Raw genomic sequence first — 19,113 nt, forward strand, 5'->3', positions numbered from 1 at the left:
CAGCCCCAGCACCCTGCCATCCATGCTAGCACCCAACAGCACCCTGTTCCTTGTCCCAGCACCCTGCCAGTCACCCTAGTGCCCAGCAGGACCATGTCCCTCACCTCAGCACCCTGCCACCTGCCTGTCCCAGCACCTTGCTCCAGCACCTTGCCCCAGCACCCTGCCACCTGAGCCAGCATCCTTCCACCCAGCAGCACCCTCTCCCCAGCCCCACCACCCACTAGCACTCTGTCCCCTACCCCCACCAGCACATTTGGGACCACATTAGTGAGGCTTGGGGGTTTTTGGAGGAGCTTTTTTTGGTTTTTTTGCATCTCACTTGTGTGTCCCCAACTGACTTTTCTGTGGGTCAGTGACCTTTGACTCAAAACAGGTTCCTCACCCCTCTCGCATATAAAGACAATGCTAAAACCTTTTGAGTTTGACATAATATTTTATTTAAAAATGAAGCCAGGCCAACAAGCCCCCAGTTGGGACCAAACCCCCATTTCACTGCAACATCATAACACTCCTGCACCACCTGATCCCAAAACTGAGCCTATCATACACTGGAACCCCCGTCCTGAGCCTCTTACATCCCCACACTCCTGCATCCCCACATCCTCAGTCTTCTGACACAACATTCCTCCACCATCCACACATCACAAATCTGTGTCCTGAGCCCATCATACTCACAACCTTCTTGCCCTGAGTCCCTCACATATCCAGCCCAAACTCCTGCACCCTCACATCCACAAGCCCTGGCTAGCTCAGCAAACCCAACCTTCCACCTGAACCCAACACTCCCCAGCCTAGAGCCCCCTCCCTGAGTCAACAGCCCTTTATCCTGCATCCAAATTCCTTCCCAGAGCTTGTACTTCTCACCCCTTCCCACACCCAAATCCCTCATTCCCACCCCACACCTCACTCTCACTAGGTTGAGACAAGTATAAGGGCTGGGTATAGCAAGTGATGGAGAGGAGGGGAACAGAGCGGATGAGGCCTCACAGAAAGGAGATGGGGGGTGTCTTGGGGAAGGAATGTGAATTTCATGAATCGGTGGGTCCCTCTCTCCTCCCCTGCCCCGCCCCACCCCACCCCTTTTTTTTTTTTTTTTGGACAAACCTAGGGGTTCCTTGAAATTTTGAAAAGCTGAAAAGGGTTCCTTTCCTCGGCCAAATAAAATTGGGAAACACTGTTCTAAATCATTTGGCATCTGGCAAACCTGATTACTTATTTGCCGACTGCAGTCACTAGCCATCCCTGACTCACCCTTGGCTTTGAACACAGGCCAGCTGCATTACTTGCAAGCTGTTAGAAATATCCCACCTTGCTGAGTCTGGAATTCCCTGTTAGTACCCATGTGCCAAGAACTCCCTGCTGTAGGTTTCCCTTGGCAATAACAGGCTGTTGTCTTTGTGGGTGTGGACTGACCATATGCCTGTATTCTCAACTAAGGATGTTAAAATGCAGTTACTTTACTAACCAACTAGTCGATCGATTTTTTTTTAATCGACTACTCAATTAGTTGATAAGGACCATCATTACAGCGCTCAGTCTGGCTGGCGCCGGGTCTCAGCATAACTTCCTCTGCTGCGAACTGCATTTCAAGGGACAGGTGAGCCGGCCCACAAAGACACTGGCCCAGTTCTTGCTCCCAGGGGTCATTGGTCAACCTGCATAACCTCGCTCGCTGCCACTCTGCATTACAAGGGACTGGGTAACTGGCGTCTTCGCACGCTGGCTTTCCTGTCTCTTAATATTGCAGAGACACATCTAGATATTTGCCTAGTTGTACAGTATTTATATTCCAATCGATTTATTTTATAATTACATGGTGCAAATGAGAACACCAGCAGTTTTTCATTAACGACATGTAGGAATTTTTATGTCTAATTCTGTAAGCAAGTAGTTTTTAGGGGTGATGAAACTTGGGGTACACAAGACACATCAGTCTCCAGAAAGGGGGACAGTGGTCTGGAAACAGAGTCACTGGTCTAGACATTCACCACATGCCTCAATTATCTGAATGATACAAGGGAATGATGGTTCCAGTTGGGCAGGAGAGTTTTTAGTGGAAACAATGGACAGTGGGGACCAGGAGTGAGAGGTCTGAGGTTCAGATAACTGAGGTTTCACTGTTCCAGAGAATTCCTAGCATAGATCAACTATAGCACCTGGCTACACCCATGCTGCAACTCCAATTACTATGGGTCCCTTTATTGTAACCATCATTGAGCCTTAAATATGCATGATGCTAGCTCAGGGCTTTATGATCAGAACACCGAAGAGTTCATAGAGCACATTAAAGGCCCCCACAACAGACAGCGTGTGTCACATGCCACACCGGGGCACTTCCTGGTATAAGAAAGTTACAGGCGTTCTGCTGACTCCAGCAGAGGACCCTGCCTCGGAGTCACATCTTGAACGTTTCCTTGCAACTCTAAGGACTGGAGAGAGATTTCGTTCTCTTTTCAAATGAAAACCGAGAGAAGAAAGATCAAGCGGTCAGATTGGAGGGGAAGCACCTGCCCAGTTTGATCTTCATCAGGGACTCATTGCCCGGTGTCAACACAGTCGTGGCATATCTACAATGGGAGCATTTCTCTAAGTAAGACAGATAACTTTAGCTGCTTATCACGATGGTAATATGTTTCCTGGATTTCCTCCTCACCCACAGGTGTGGCAAGGCCAGGGATTTTCCTCCATTGTTTACACTATGCAGCACTATCGACCCAGGGAGGTGCCCAGGTCACCTTTGGTTCGGGAGTTCCTGGAGCGGAGTGCCAGGGTGTCTGCATGCAGGGTTTTAGCTCCACTCCTAGACAAGTCACAAAGTCCACATCCAGATGAGACCGGGCCCCAGAATATGGGGATGGTTCTGGCTCACATAGCTTTAGAGGGGTAAAGCCGAACTTGAGTCAGGTCCTCGGTGAGAGTCTATCTGCATTGCCCCCAGCCCATGCTACAACACTTGCAGGACTGAAGCAATACCTCCGTCTTCCCGCCATTCGTGCACTCCAGACCTCACCCCACGGGAACGGAGGCCCTGCCATTCACCACTAAGGACCATTCACCACATTTATCCTTTGGCCATCCCCACCAGGGTGGAGGAAGAATGGAACGGGCTCAGGAGGAGTCTCCATGGATCAGGGCCTGTCACATGCACAGTTGGTCACAGTGAGTGAATGCCATTGTGACAGGCCAGGAGGACTGAGTCGGAGTTATCGCTAGGGGGTGCATCACATTCAGCCTGCCTGCCAGCTGCCTCCGAGACACAATGGGTGCACACCCTCACCCGTGGCTGGGGGAGCACCTACAGCAAATGCACCTACAGCAGCATTTCCACGGAACCCAGGATCAGCTGGGGAGTCCCGGGATGATACTGGCTAGTAAGTGACACACGTTGTTTTGGGTCTGGGCCAAAAAGGTCCCTGTCCTCATGTGGCACATTTTACAGAGTTCCATAAGAGCGCTGGCGCCCCTTTGCCACACACAGCCCACATGGACATGCCACACACCTTTGCTCTCTCCTGTTTCATGTGTGGGGCACAAGGCTATACCCCTGGCCAGGCTGCTGCATGGTGGAATGTTTGCCTGGAAGGTTTGCCTCTATCAGACACAGGCAGAAAAGGGGGGGGGGGGATAGAGTACTTGAAAGCAGCAGCCCCACACAGCTGAGCCCGGGCTCCAACGCAGTATTTCCACGGAACCCAGGATCAGCTGGGGAGTCCCGGGATGATACTGGCTAGTAAGAAGACAGATGAGAGGTTATGCAAATCAGTCTCTCTAAATCTTAACAGGTTCTTCCAATCCCAAAGGACCACCCACATTCCCACATCAGTTTATACTAAGGATATTAAGGACTAGTCAACTCCCCCTTCCCTCCGCTGGAACCCCGGGATGAGCTGGGGAGTCCCCATCTGACACACCGGTTCCATGTGGCACTTCAAATGGGCAGCGCAGTGTGGAGCCTGGGATCAACAGGGGACTCTGAGTCCCCTGCTGACCCCGGGCTCCATGCTTCGCTGCCTGTTTGAAAAGCACAACTGCTCCCGATAGGGACTCTTGTGTGTTTCAAAGCTGACACCTGTGTGCAGCCCAGAGTCAGCGGGACTTCCCACTGGCCCTGGGCAGAGTTCCGCATTCCTCCTTTGAAATGTACAAGAGCCCCAGTGAGGGCACTACTGTTAAGGAACCATGTCTAGTCCTGGTCATTTGACCCGGGCTGCAGGGGCTTGGCTGTGGGGGGATAAAATTGCAGTGTAAACATTCAGGCTCCCTCCTTGGTCACCCTGGACTCCAGCCAGAGTCAAACATCCACAGTGAAATGTTACAGCCGCTTTTCCCCCTCCGCACCCCCGTCCAAGTCCCACAAGTCCAAATCAGCCGTGGGGCCATACTGTGGGGTCTCATCACGGACATATCCTCTGTTCTCCACCTGTAGAAAAACAACAACAGTTCCTGTGTCTATTTACACCCTGACCTCTCCAGGGTCTGTCTCTGACACAATGGGGCCTGATCTCTGCAGGGGCCCCCTGCTGCTATGGTAACACAAATGGACACAAGGAGCCCTGCTGATTGGCCTAACAGGCTGTGCGAGGGGACCTCTGCTGCCTTCACTTTTTCTGGGGTGTGGAGAAGCCCCGCTATGGTTCTTTTAAACCAGGGTCTCAAACTCATGGCTCACAGGCCATGTACCGCCCAAGCTGTTCCACAATCCGGCCCGCACACAGCTACCAGCATGAGTCCCTGTGGTCATGGAGGGGGCATGCCAACCCTTCCCCCAAGCACAGTGCCTGGGGCAGTCACCCCAAAGTGTCCTATGGATGGGACAGCTCTTCACACACCTCTCTTGGGGCACAGGGACATGCCAGCTTCTTCGGTGCCCCACCCCTCACCTCAGAAGTCCTGCCGGCACACTAGGAGGATTTGAGGACTGGCATTGGCAAATTGAGTTTGAGTTGAGACCCCCTCATTTAAACAAAGGATTCAAAGTATCCTCAGTGGATGCTGACAGGAATTTACCTTCTCTCATTTCGGAGGGGTGGGGGTGGGGGTTTCTGGTGGGCCTGGAGAGAACAACAGTGTCTCCCTGCACCCCACATGCCTCAGCGTCCCTACGGAAGTCAAGCAAGTCACAAGGATCCCTTGAGACTTAACCCTGACACGCGGGAGAATTTCACTTCCCCAGGCACTGGAAAAGTTTGGTTTTGATTACAACAGCCTCTCATACTGGCCACTATTTCGGTTCATTCTCATTGTACCCCTCCCCCCGGCACACACACCCAGCCCCAATATAAACAGCACCCTACTGTGAAACATCACCAAGAGCCTAGGAAATCATCAGCTGGGTGACTCCACAGCCACTTAGGGCTGATGCACCTGGGCACCCTGCATTCTTGGGTAAGGTATTGATCTTGCAGCTTCACTTGTGCAAGCCTCCCACTCACTTTGATGGGAATTACACTTGCGTAAGAATGGCAGGTCCTTAACTGCTTCCTGGCTGCTTTGTAAGCCAGAGGGTAGGCCGGTCCCTGGAGCACTGTTCACACAGCCCTAGAAAACTGGTAAAACCAGCCCTGCACAGCAGGGACAAGGCCTTCCCACGCAGGGCATGACTGCCAAAGGATTTCTCAGGGCAAGAAGCTGCTGTGGAAGGCCTGGAGGGTGAATTTTTTTAAAGGGTTTCTCTCCGCTCTACAGTGGGAGCAGAGCAGAAAAGCTTTCAAGCAGCTGAGGAATGGAAAACCAAAAGGTGTGAGTAAAACAGAGCCAGAGGAGTCCTGTATCCAGCCCTCTGACCAGACCCTTGAGAAACAGTTTAATCTGGGACCACAAAGGCCTTGTCACCATTGCTCAGGAAGGTGTGTGCTTTGCCTGGAGGGGTGAGGGGAGCGAATACATGTGAGCCATCTTCCACTGGAAACACATGGAGACATCCAAGGTAACGAGGCAGGGCCAGCCTTATACCCTTCACTTATTTATCCCACAGGAGAACTAAAGCACCTTGTCTCCAATTGTGTTTTCACTTCAGGCTCAGTCAGGGGCGTTCGTCACTTCCATGTGGAGCATGCACCTAGCTCAACAGCCAAGACAAAACCACACACCAGGATGCCTTAATCACAATCAGCTGGCCATTGCCCTATACTGCCTGCCTCTTATGTAGTGCTTTCCATCCAGTAGCCTCAGAGAAACAAAAAGGCAGGCATCATTATCTTTATTGTACAGATGGAGAAACTGAGGCACCAGACGGTCAAATGACTCAACTAAGATCACTCAGCAAGTCATTCGCAGAGCTGGCAATAGCTCCCTTGTGCCCCAGACCTGTGCTCCATTCACTGTGCTGTACTGCCTTCAACAGGGCAGAGTTAAGGGGCTTGGGGGTCCTTACTGCGAATGCCTTTTCCGAGCACAGAGTTAGTGCTTGGTTTGGGGACAATAACCGTACAGAGTCTCAACTTTACATCTGAAGGTAACCTTTCTTCTAGGAATCTAGAGAGCAACAATCGACATGGGCCTCACAAGTAACAACAGAAAAAGCCCCTTTCTGTTCTCCAGAAACTCAAGGATGTCTTCCTTGGGCATGATTAAGGAGAAGGAAGGGCTTTCCCAAATTACCTGAGTGCACCCTCCTCCCCTGGCAAATCAGACATGGGCCAGAGCATTAGGAGGGTTGGTGAAGAAATAGGGGTTGAGTTACACCTTCTGCAATGATTAAAAGGAGCAGGATATAATTATATGGTGGGATAATAAATAGCACAAGTAATAAAAATTCACTACCTCTGGGCACTACCTCACTGCTTTCAACGGAAAAAAGCCATTGTATTATAATAAACTATAAGGAACAATGTACACAGCGGCAGCGTCTAGACTGGCAAGTTTTTCCGCAAAAGCAGCTGGCCACTTGAATTTGCGCAAGAACACTGACGATCTAATGTATGATCGTCAGTGTTCTTCTGCAAATACTATGCTGCTCCCGTTCAGGAAAAAGCCCTCTTGCGCAAAAAACCATTTTGCGCAAAAAAGCCCCGATGGCGAAAATGGAAATCAGGGCTTTCTTGCGCAAAACTGTGTCTAGATTGGCATGGACGCTTTTCCACAAAAAGTGCTTTTGCGCAAAAGTGTCTATGCCAATCTAGACGCTCTTTTCCACAAATGCTTTTAATGGAAAAACTTTTCCATTAAAAGCATTTGCGGAAAATCATGCCAGTCTAGGCGTAGCCAGCATGTTTGCTCCCAGTCAGACTTCCACTGAAGATAATGGAATTAGATCGGGTCCACAAACAGGTCCCATGCCCTGATCATCAACCAACTCGACCTCTGGTCAGTATGGCTAAGCCTTGTAGAGGGTTCTTCTCTGCCGAGACTCTAGCACTGCAATCCCAAGACAGGTGCAGTGATTTTTTTTCTAGCAGCATTAAATAAAAACTAAGAAACAGGTGTCAATCTTCATTGCGAGGAGCAAGGTTGGGAAATTAACAGGCTACATTTAAAAGAAAGACACAGAATAGTCTCTTCCCAAAGGAGAAAATCTTGCTTTTGGGGGCAGATGGGGAGAAAACCCCTCCTGGAAGAAAAATGTGTGTGGAGAAGGGGAGGGGATGAAGGTAATAATTCCTGTTTGCATTGTACTCAATGGGAGTCACCCATATCCTGAGGCTAGAGAATCAGGCGTATTGTTTAACACAATGACTCTATTCCAGCAGAGAGCTGCACGATTTAGCACAAGGTCAGTGGCCCCAGTTACATACATAGCAATGAGGTGAATCAGAAAACCAAGGGCAGGAAAGAGCTAAGTTTGCTGCGGAGGAAGGGAGAGGAAAGGGTAGTGAGCTATGGGACATGCACAGAATCTCAGCTAGTGCAGGTCCAGGTAGCTGCGAAGAACTTAACTTAGCTGCACCCCTTCCCTGCTGGTTCCAGCCTGGCTCATTGTCTCTAAGCAACCAGAGGTGCTTGAGTCAGGGTAGTGGAAACAGCTCACAGGGCTGTATCCCTGCACTATACTGCCCCTCCCCAACCTGTCTACAAAGAGATAAAAACATACAGCTGACCGGGGCAGCAGACTCAACCTCGGGGAGGAGGGGGGCTGTGCTCTGGGGCTGAGAAATCACTGTACAGATGCGCTCTGGGACCCTGCGAGGATAGAGGCCTTTTATCCCTGTGTAGTACCCAAGAGCAGGCTTTCTGCAGCCTCCCATGCTCTTAGGTCTTCCCACAAGGCTTTGGGATGCTGGCGAAAGAGCGCCTACCAAACTAGGCCTGAGACACCAGAGCACAAGATACGGATGCTCAGAACCCTGCCCCCAGGGTCATATCCTATAGGATGCAGTTAGAGGAGGCTTCTTCTTGAGATAGCTGTAAGGTATGTGTATGGGGGTGGGCCAACAGCACCAAAGAGCCAGGGGCTGGCAACTATTCCCCTGCTGGACTTGGAGGGTCTGACCTTGGGGCACACAAGAGAATCCCTTCATTCCAAGTGTAGGGTAGACTGGGCTCAGGGAAGGAGGCGGAGACTCCTGGAAATAACCAGCTATGAGCATGTGACCAGAGACCTTATGGTAATTACACCAGTGGCTAGAGTTAAGGTTGCACTCAAAAGTCCGGGAAGGACGATGTGAACATTTTTGCAGGGCCCAACCTAAGGCCTGGGAATCTATCAGTCTCTTAATGTGGGGAGATTTTGCTTCTCATTGTCTTGGTGCTTTTTTGTTGTTTTACAAAAAGGAAAAATCAAAGCCATCCCTTAGGTAGGCAATGTGGCAGGACATGACCAGTATGCCAGAAGTGAAATTACATTTGCCCAACGCAACCTCAAATGTGATATGTCTCCAGCAGAAAGCTTTTCACGGTGCCCTTCCCTTCATGGGACGTGCCAGACTTTAAGCTCAGAAAATGTGAATTTTGCTGCCTTCACAGACATAACGAGTCTCCTACTAAATTGTCCCATGTATGCACAGGAAGGAACACAAAGACCAGCAACAGGAATGTGGAAGATCAGCATTGACTGCATGCTCTGAGACAAACTCTATGTGACCTTGGGCATGTCACTTAATCTGTCTTTGCCACAGTTCCCCATCTGTAACACCCTCATAAGGGTGTTGGGAAGATGAACGCATTAAAAGATTATGAGTCATTCAGATCTTGCAATAATGGGAGCCACGTAAGTACCTCAGATATATGGGCAGTTCAGGGACCCTGGAGTAAGAGCTTCTCTGACTGCACTTAATCACAGAATACCAGGACTGAAAGGGATCTCAAGAGGTCATCGAGTCCAGTCCCCTGCACTCATGGCAGGACCAAATACTGTCTAGACCATCCCTGACAGACATTTATCTAACCTACTCTTAAATAGCTCCAGAGATGGAGATTCCACAACCTCCCTGGGCAATTTAGTCCAGTGTTTAACTACACTGACATTTAGGAACTTTTTCCTAATGTCCAACCTAAACCTCCCTTGCTGCAGTTTAAGCCCATTGCTTCTTGTTCTATCCTCAGAGGCCAAGATGAACAAGTTTTCTCCCTCCTCCTCATGACACCCTTTTAGATACCTGAAAATGGCTATCATGTCCCCCCTCAATCTTCTCTTTTCCAAACTAAACAAACCCAGTTCTTTCAGCCTTCCGTCATAAGTCATATTCTCTAGACTTTTAATCATTCTTGTTGCTCTTCTCTGGACCCTCTCCAATTTCTCCACATCTTTCTTGAATTGCGGTGCCCAGAATTGGACACAATACTCCAAATGGGGCCTAACCAGTGCAAAATAGAGCGGAAGAATGACTTCTCGTGTCTTGCTCACAACACATGTGTTAATGCATCCCAGTAGCACTTTCTACTTTAAAAGCAAGGCACAGACAACATCATTTGAGGAATGCAGTAGGAGCAGCAGGGTAGGAGTATATCCAGCAAAAGGACCTCAGAAGAAATGCAGGGGAAGCTGGTGGGGTGGGGAGGCCAAAGTTAGCACAATGCCTAGGGGTTCTAGTTGCTATTGCAATACAAATATAAATGCTACTGCAATACAAATATAAATAATAACAGCAGCAACATAGTGGTCCACTGATCGGTCTGTGGGAAGTTTCATTTCTTTACGCAAGTTACCAAAATGGCCTTGCCATCTAGACAAGCAAGACTTACCTCAAGAATAACTCAACCCTGTATTTTCAGTCTGGATCAATAATGCACATTTCAAACAATGTCCAATGCATGCATGTAGGAATAACTGTTACCCTACTAGTCAAGCAAATAAGCAGTATGCATGTAATTTCTGCATAGCTAGTGAGCATACATGTAATATACCGTTGTGCATGTGCACACTTGCATGCACACAAACACACTGCTACTCTCTACATTTTATAACTGTTCCAACTTTGCGTCACAGACCCTATACTGCTAACAAGTAATGGAGATTCTCCTTCACCTCAGCTGAATGTTACAATGCACATCAAGTGCACCTTTTCCAGGGAAAAGTCCTGCAAGGTACAGAATGTAAGAACCTCTCTAGAACAGCCATCAACAGGAATCAAACCCTGGTCTTCAGCTTCAAAGCACAAATTCTACAACTTAAGCAAAAGGTCCAACTTTATTTGCTATGAACAGCAGCTGGGTGGCCTTTCTTTGTGGATCTCAGGACACACACATGGTCTTTCTTTGTGGCTCAGGAAACACACACACATGGTCTTTCTTTGTGGCTCAGGAAACACACACACACACGCCACCGCCACCAAGGGTCCAGTCCTAGCTGGCAGAAGAAAGTAGCACCTGTGCACGTGGTTTCAACTGGAGTAATCTGTTAGCTAGACAGAGACTGCCTTGTGCTGACTCAGGCAGTCAGCCACAGGGAAAACTGTTATGCTAACGAGCACCAGCCCACAGCGCAGAGCTCTCTGAAATCACTACTGATTACACAATACAGCAATAAAATCCGGCTGCTGGAAGTGGAACAGTGCTACCTACAGATAAAACACCAGCTCAGCCATGTGGCGACACACGCACACCCCTGCCCTTTCTCAGCATCCTTTCAAAGCAGTCGGGGAGAAGGCATCCATGGGAAAGATGCCAGTACAGCAATGTTCCTGTCCAGCCCACTCCTCCAGCCAGATGGATGCAGCAAGAAAACCAGCCAGAGAATTTAATAGGCATTTTCCTGCTCACTGCCTTGCTTTTGCCTCAATTTCATGTCTGATTATTCATCCGAACCTTTTGCTTTCCTTCACACGGGGGCTCAGAACTCTGCAGAGTGAACGCTACCGCACTGCCATAGGCACTCGAGTTCTTGGTGATAAATCTGAATGCCAAACATGCAAGCCACTCACCCACCCACACGTACCTTTAGGACATGCCTGGCAGGCAAATTAACAGTGCGCATTTTAGGGATATGAACAACTAGTCAACTATCTAATAAGCAAATGCTTATCGGATAATCGACACACTAGTCAACTAGTCGCTTCCCCTCTTGCTGCTTCTATCAGAAAGAGGCAGCAAGCAGGGGAAAAGAGGATGGGGTGCTTCAAAGCGGCAGTACCACATGGAACACGAGGTCAGCTGGGGACTCCCCCGCTGACCCCGGGCTCCTCACGGTGTTTCAAAGCTGCAGTGCCGCATGGAGCCCAGGGTCAGAGTCCCCAGCTGAGCCTAGGCTTCATGCGGCACTGCGGCTTTGAAACACCATGGGGAGCATGGGGCCAGTGGGGAACTGCTTGAGTCCCCTGCTGACCCCATGCTCCCTGCAGCGCTTTCGCCTTTGAAGTGTAACTGCTACACTTCACAGGCTGAGGCGCCCTTATCCACCAATCGAATAGTCAATGCAAATTGCATTAACTCTTCGATTAGCCGATTAATCTAAATTTAACATCCCTAGTGCATTTGTGTGTGTGACCCCCCCCCCCCCCCCCACTCCCACCCCAGACTCCAGAGCAAACAACATTCCTGGCTCTTGGCCTTCTCAGGGGAAGTCTGTAGGAAGCTTCCTTACCAAAAGTTTCCTTCTGGCTCCACTCACCAGCAACAGCAGGATGCAGCCAGTCTCCAGGCAGCTGCTGGCACTTTAATAGCAGAAGCCTGACTTTCAGGTGTCATGCACCTGCAGCTCCCACTGGACGTGCAGGTGGGAACTTAGCCCCCTCAGCATGAGGAGGCAGGGGTCTCTGGAAGAGCATCTACATTAGGCTTTTTGCCAAAAATATCCCCTTTTGCTAGCCGCAGCGCAGCTCCACCGCTGGCAGGAATGCAGATGCCATCGGTGACAGAGGGGCACCTCCACAGTGAAAAAAACACTCGCAGTGGCAAGTCTCAGAGCTGGGTCAACTGACTTGAGCTCAGGCTGCAGGCTAAAGATAAGTGTCAGAGCACCCGCCTGGACTCCAGCCCCTGCCCAGAAACCTGAAGGAGGAGGGTTTCGCAGCGTGGGCTCCAGCCCGACGCCAAACATCTGCACTATGTGTACCCCACAGCGAGCTCTAAGACTCCTTGCCACAGGGGTGGTTTTGCTGTGTGTAGAGATCTCCGTAAGGCTACAGCCCCGATTCAGCAACCTACTTCAGCACATGCTTAACTTGAAGCGCATGAGCACTACGGAGCTGAGTGGGATACTCCTGTTTAAAATTCAACAGGTGCTTAACTAGCTAGCCCAGGACAACTGGAAGCAGGAGTCTCAGCAGAAGGCCCTTAGCTGTGCGACTGCTCCCCTTGTCACCCAGAATTGTTGCTCCTCACCACTTTAGCCCAGGCACCATCCCTTATTCAAGCTGGGTGGGTCTGAACACTAGCTGTGGCTGGCTGATGCCTCCTGCAGGGAGAGGAAAATGCTCCCATGGGCTGCTGCAAGGAAGGCCTATGAAGTCCCTCTACAGACAGCAGCAAGGCCACTTGCTCCAAGTCCTCCTGTTCTGCAGGGGGTCTCCTGGTCCGTGGCTATGGTGAAATGACCCACATTGTCAAGAAAAGACCCTAACCCAGCACGGGCCTGGCAGAGCCCTGACAGAAGGCAGAACATCTCTGCGGCTCTCCCCTCGACTCCTGCAGCCTGGCAGGGCTCTGCACACTCGGGACCACATGGAAACCCGCCCTGGGCACCCACAGCCCGCAAGCAGCACACACACCAGATGTTCCCCTCCCCGCTTGGGCCAGGCAAGCACCAGACTCCGCATTTCCCTCTTCCCTCTCCGGGAACACTGGCTCTTGGGGGGTAGAATCTCCCCCTCCCATCACCTCCAGCCACATCCCCCACAAGGCACCCCCCATGTGGCTAGGGGAGGGACCCTCGGGAGGGACACCCTCCGCAAATGCAAACACGCTGGCTCCTGCAGCAGCCCCTTCCATCTCCGTGCCACTTCCCCGCGGCAGCGCGCAGCCAGGACACCGGTGCCTGGCTCTGGTGCCCCCGCGCCTCTCACCTGCCTGCGGGGCTTGTCCCGAGCGCGGATCCTCCGCAGCACAGCGGCCAGATGTTGCAGGCGCTCGGGGGCTGCAGCGCTGCTGTGCGCCGCCCGCTCCCAGCAGCACCGCCCAGCCTTCACGGGGAGGGGCTGCCAAGGGGGTGGGGACGCAGCATGCGCCTGCGCTGGCTCTGCCCAGGGTCTGCTGCTCCAGCGAGGGTAGGGTGCTGCAGCCCCCCGGGACAGCGGCCTCTGAGCTGGGGTTTAAGCCAGGCTGGGGGGGGGGGGAGGGTTAAGTGGGGTGAAGAACTGAAACTTGGTTTCAGGGAGGCTTTGAGCGCAGTCCCACATGACAGGAAGGGGGGGAGGGGACTATATACAAAGAGTAGTCATCAGTAGAATAGTGATAGAAATGTAGCCGTGTTAGTCTGGGGTAGCTGAAGCAAAATGCAGGACAATGTAGCACTTTAAAGACTAACAAGATGGTTTATTAGATGATGAGCTTTCGTGGGCCAGACCCACTTCCTCAGATCAAATGATCTGAGGAAGTGGGTCTGGCCCACGAAAGCTCATCATCTAATAAACCATCTTGTTAGTCTTTAAAGTGCTACATTGTCCTGCATTTTGCTTTAGTCATCAGTAGTTTGCTGACAGTGGGAGGAGGTGGTGGGGTGCCCCAGGGGTCTGCCCTGGAGTGGAGTTAGTCACTACTTTCATAAGTGACTTGGCTGAGGAAGTGGGGGAGGGTGCACTTATCAAATATGCAGATAACCCCAAGCTGGCAAGGGCAGCAGAGCTGCTAGAGCAGAGGATGAGGATTCAAAATGCTGTGGCAAACTGGGAGAATTGCTCTGGCAGATGAAATTCAATAAAAGCAAGTGGAAAGTGCTACACTTAGAAAGGAAAAAAAATCAAGACGAACCAATAACAAATAGGGAACAAGGGGCGAAATGGTAGCACTGAGGAAGGCAGGAGGGAGGGGGTGCTAGAGAGCATCTCAGTTTGAACGGAGTTGCAAAAAAAAAAGATAATGGGTGTATTAACAGGAGTGTAACTGGAAAGATACAGGAGTCTGTATGCTCTGCTGGGCGCAGGTAAGAGCTCGGCTGGAGAACTGTACAATCCTGGGCATGACCGCTTAGAAAAGGGGTGACAAATTGGAGGGACTCTTGAGGAAAGCAACAAGAATGATAAATAGTTTAGAAAACCTGGCAAATGAGGAAAAGATAAACTGGGCACTTTTGCTCTTGAGAAAAGACAACAGAGGATATTATGACAGTCTTTAAATATGTTAAAGGCTGTTATAAGAAACAAGAAGCAATGGAGACTGATTGGTTGGGGACCAACTGGCTATCCAGCAGTTAAGCATAAAAGGATCTGGGGATTACAGAGGATGAGATGCTTGGTGAGACAACAGTGTGCCCTTGTAGCCAAGAAAGCTAATGTCATACTAGGGTGCATTAGGAGAAGCATTTCCCGCAGATCTGGAGAAGTGATTATTCCCCTTTATTCGGCTCTGGTGAGGCCACATCTAGAGTATTGTGTCCAGTTCTGGGCCCTCCACTATAGCAAGGATGTGGACACATTGGAGAGAGTCCGGCAGAGGGCAACCACAATGATATGGGGAGCACATGATATAAGAGGAGAGGCTGAGGGATTTGGCCTCATTTAGTCTGCAGAAGAGAAGCGTGAGGGGGATTCGATAGCAGCCTTTAACTTCCTGAAGGGAGGTTCCAAAGAGGATGGAGAGAGGCGGTTCTCAGTAGTGAGGGATGGCAGAACAAGGAGCAATGGTCTCAAGTTACAGTGGGGGAGGTCTAGGTTGGATATTAGGAAAAACTGTTTCACTAGGAGGGTGGTGTGAAGCACTGGAATGGGTTCCCTAGGGAGGAGGTGGAATCTCCATCCCTAGTTTTTAAGTCCCAGTTTTACAAAGCCCTGGCTGGGATGATTTAGTTGGGGTTGGTCCTGTGTTGGGCAGAGAGCTGGACTCGATGATCTCCTGAGCTCTCTTCCAGCCCTAGGATTCTATAAACTAAATCTACAAGGGAGATTTCAATTAGTTATTAGGAAAAACTTTCTAACTGTAAGGGTAGTTCTCTGCTCTAGGCTTCCAAGGGTGTTTGTGGAATCCCCATCACTGGAGGTTTTTAAGAACAGGTTGGATGAACCAACCTAAGGTTTACTTAGGACTTCATGAAGTCTCTGTAGCCCTACATTTCTAGGATAATACTCAGAAGGGGGAAGCCCAAAATATTGTATAAAAACCAGGATCACACCAGAAGGGGAGTAACTGGGGATCCAGCAGATGGGTCAAGCCTGCACACTCCCACCAGGGATGTACTGGCCGTGCAAAGATAGTGCATGAGTATCATGAGAGAACCTGCAGGTCCCAACTGGCTTTGTGCTGCATAGACAGATATTGCATGCCACTCCCTCCCCAAGAGTTTACAATCTAAACAGACAAGCCCAGCAAAGTGTGGGAGGAAGGGAAGATTATTACAGCTGGGGAACTGAAACAGAGACTAAGTGACTTGCCCGAAGTCCCACAGTGAGTAGGTAGCAGAGTCAGAAACTGATCCCAGGCCAGTGTATTAGCCACCAGACCAGCCTTCTTCATACAAAATGTCTGCAAACAAACCAGCACTAACAAATTCACCTGTCATGTAGGGATGTTTGCACAGGCAGGCCAGCCCTGCACAGCTGATAGGAAAATGAACAGCCCAAGAACACAAACATGCCCCACTCATAGGGTCTAACAAGTACAACTAGTGATGTTTTACACACCAGCTACGTCTAGACTGGCATGATTTCCGTTAAAAGCATTTGTGGAAAAGAGTGTCTAGACTGGCATGGAAGCACTTTTTGCGGAAAAGCGTCCGTGCCAATCTAGACTCGCTTTTGCACAAAAAAGCCCCGATCACCTTTTTTGCGATCGGGGCTTTTTTGCACAAAACATACCTGAGCTGTCTACACTGGCCCTTTTGAGCAAAAGGACTTTTGCCCGAACAGGAGCAGCATAGTATTTCCGCAAGAAGCACTGATTTCAGACAGTAGGAAGTCAGTGTTCTTGCGGAAATTCAAGCGGCCAGTGTAGACATCTGGCAAGTTTTTCCACAAAAGCAGCTTGCCAGTCTAGACACAGCCACCCACAGAGCAGAGAGGAACTAGGAATATCTTGTAAGGCTAGTGTAGTAGATGAGGCCTGGGGAACGTGGGCTGGTGCAAGGTCTGAGGCCTGAACCAGAGGTTGTGAACCCAAGTCAGGCCATGTATTAAAACAGATGCTTAGCCCTTCACTGTCCAGAATGTGAACTTAGCAAAGTTGCTGCTAGAGTATTAGGCACTAGATATTTATGTAACTATATTCCAGCTAGTTCAGCTCTATCCCTATCTAATATGTGATAAGATGGTTTGACAAAATAATGAATAGGGATGTTGTGTCCAAGATATCAGGAACAAGGGGAGATAACACAGAGAGGTCGTGAAACACGTAGGGCAGTACGTAAGCTGTTTGTCCCAGTGGATCTGTCTGTACATGTCAGGGTACCTGGCCATAACCCTCTGTCCAGCTGAGTCTCCCATTGCTGATGGAGCAGATTCCATTGTAACGAGCATACATGTGTTTGTGTTCCTGTAGACACAGAGCCAGGGAGTTAGGACCATGCTTGGTTGATAATTAACCTGGCTGAGTGCCTTCATCACCAAACTCAGTCTTCTTTATGAATAGCATCAAGGACTGCTAGATGAGCAGGCTGTCCTGTTACTAGTAATACCCTTGGTACTCCAAGGTTGTATACTGGGCAGCCTGAACTGCATTCATTACTGAGGGGTAAGAATATTCCAGCCTTCAACATTTAGCAACACTAGGCTAACGATTCCAGGTCCCTGAAATGGACTGGGAGCCCCATGAATGCCACAACTAGGGCTTGCAGGACAGTCCCAGAAAACCTCAAACAAATAGCAACTCTACCAACAGAACCCTCTTGCCAGAGGCTGGTTCCCACTTCATTAGCTGTAAGACAGAGCTTGGGAGTGGAGTTTCTAGCCCATGTAGCTATGCCACATGGATTCCAGCTACAACTGGAATGAGGGATGGGTCACATGAGTGGCCCTCCTTCACCTCAGTGGTCTGCAGCAGCCTATGGCCCACTGGGGCTCCACCTCTGGCCCTGTGGACCCCCTGTATTTGTCCATCGCCCCCCCCCCCATGCACCTCTCTCAAACACTGGGGTACCAGAGCCCTACACTTACCTGCTCCTCACCATCCCTCCCAGGACTTTTGGCCTGTGTCTAGACTGGCATGATTTTGCGCAAAATCTTGCTGCCTCTCTACACTGGCCATGAGTATTTGCGCAAGAACACTGACTTTGTAATGTACAAAATCAGTGGTTCTTGTGCAAATACTCTGATGCTCCCACTCAGGGATAAGCCCTCTTGTGGAAGTATTCTTGCACAGGAGGGCCAGTGTAGACAGGTAACATCAATTTCTTGCATAAGAAAGTCCGATGGCTAAAATGGCCATCTGAGCTTTCTTGTGCAAGAGAGCGTCTACACTGGCACAGATGCTTTTGCACAAAAGCAAATCTTTTGCGCAAAGGCACATGCCAGTATAGACGTTTTCTTGCACAAATACTTTTAATGGAAAAACTTTTCTGTTGAAAGTATTATGCAAAATCATGCCAGTCTAGACGCAGCCTTGGAGTATGCAAACTGCCTGATTCGTGCTTCATCCCCTCGCCTACTCCCCCCCCATTATCCAGAACTAGAATGCTGTGAACAGCTGATTCATGATATTCCAGATCTGGGAGAGAGGGGTAGGAGCGGGGATGGAACATGAATCAGATGATTCACATGCTCCAAAAGTGCTGGGAAGGAAGTGCAGGGCTCTGGTGCCCTGGTGCATCAGAGGTGTGTAGAGAAGGGCATGGGGGGGGGGGGGGCAGCCAGGAGGTTTGTGGGCTGCATGTGGAGCCCAGTAGGTCCACTGTGTTAGAGTTACTAGGGTCTTAGTCCCAACTGCTGAGGGAAGCTCAAGAATTGCACTCCAGATGTTTTCCAATAGATACTTCAGTTAGAAAAAGGCAGGAACTGGGCAAAGTTTTAGCCCCAAATCTTCCCTTAAACTAGTCTCTGGAGTTGGCTAGCTATAGTGTGTGTGTGTTTGGGAGGGCAGTAACACTTTGAAATGGGCTGTTAGCAAGCCCCTTTGTCCCCATGTACCTTGGTTGCCCCCATACTCTAGTTTTTGCATAAAATATACCAGCTAGTTTTCAATCAGTAACTACGCTGAAGAATGATTACTGTTCCAAGGATATTTTTATGTTACAAATAGAGACCTTGGCATAGGCCTATTCATGATAATGTCTTTATTAATTATATGATATTCCAAACTGATAGTCTCTTCTCCCAAAGCTATAGTGAGAAAAAAGAAAGATGGAAAAAGACTTTTCAAAGAGCGCTGGGTGAGGAGTCTGCAGGGATTAGAGGCAAAATAGATGCAGCAACAGAAGTGAGTAGGTAGTATTATACACACACATATGTAACAGTCCTAACACTCATGAACATTCGTGGGAGGAAGGCATGTAAGTAATAGACCCATTGTCATTCTCTATAAACAAATGGGTATTTTTTAAATAATACTGGATGATACCTTCAGCTGGTTTGAATTTACTTAGCTCTGTAGAGAGCTACTACAGTAGATGGGTTGCATGGGACTATTATATTGCCATACTAATTTCAACCCCCAATA

General features: G+C 49.7%; 1 protein-coding gene across 2 annotated transcripts in view; it reads right to left on the minus strand.

Moving 5' to 3' along the window:
- The window catches only part of CAPN5 (calpain 5), a 117,041-nt gene extending 103,433 nt beyond the window's left edge, over window positions 1-13,608 (minus strand). The window contains exon 1 of one of the 2 annotated variants that reach the window (XM_075919511.1): window positions 13,384-13,608. The gene's annotated coding sequence lies outside the window, so the exon portion shown is untranslated. Of the gene's footprint in view, window positions 1-13,379 lie in introns of both variants that reach the window. The other variant, XM_006139577.4, reaches the window with a different exon arrangement.
- Window positions 13,609-19,113: the final 5,505 nt, after the last annotated feature.

This window comes from Pelodiscus sinensis, chromosome 1 (genome assembly GCF_049634645.1).
Source record: "Pelodiscus sinensis isolate JC-2024 chromosome 1, ASM4963464v1, whole genome shotgun sequence".
Taxonomy (NCBI): domain Eukaryota; kingdom Metazoa; phylum Chordata; order Testudines; family Trionychidae; genus Pelodiscus; species Pelodiscus sinensis.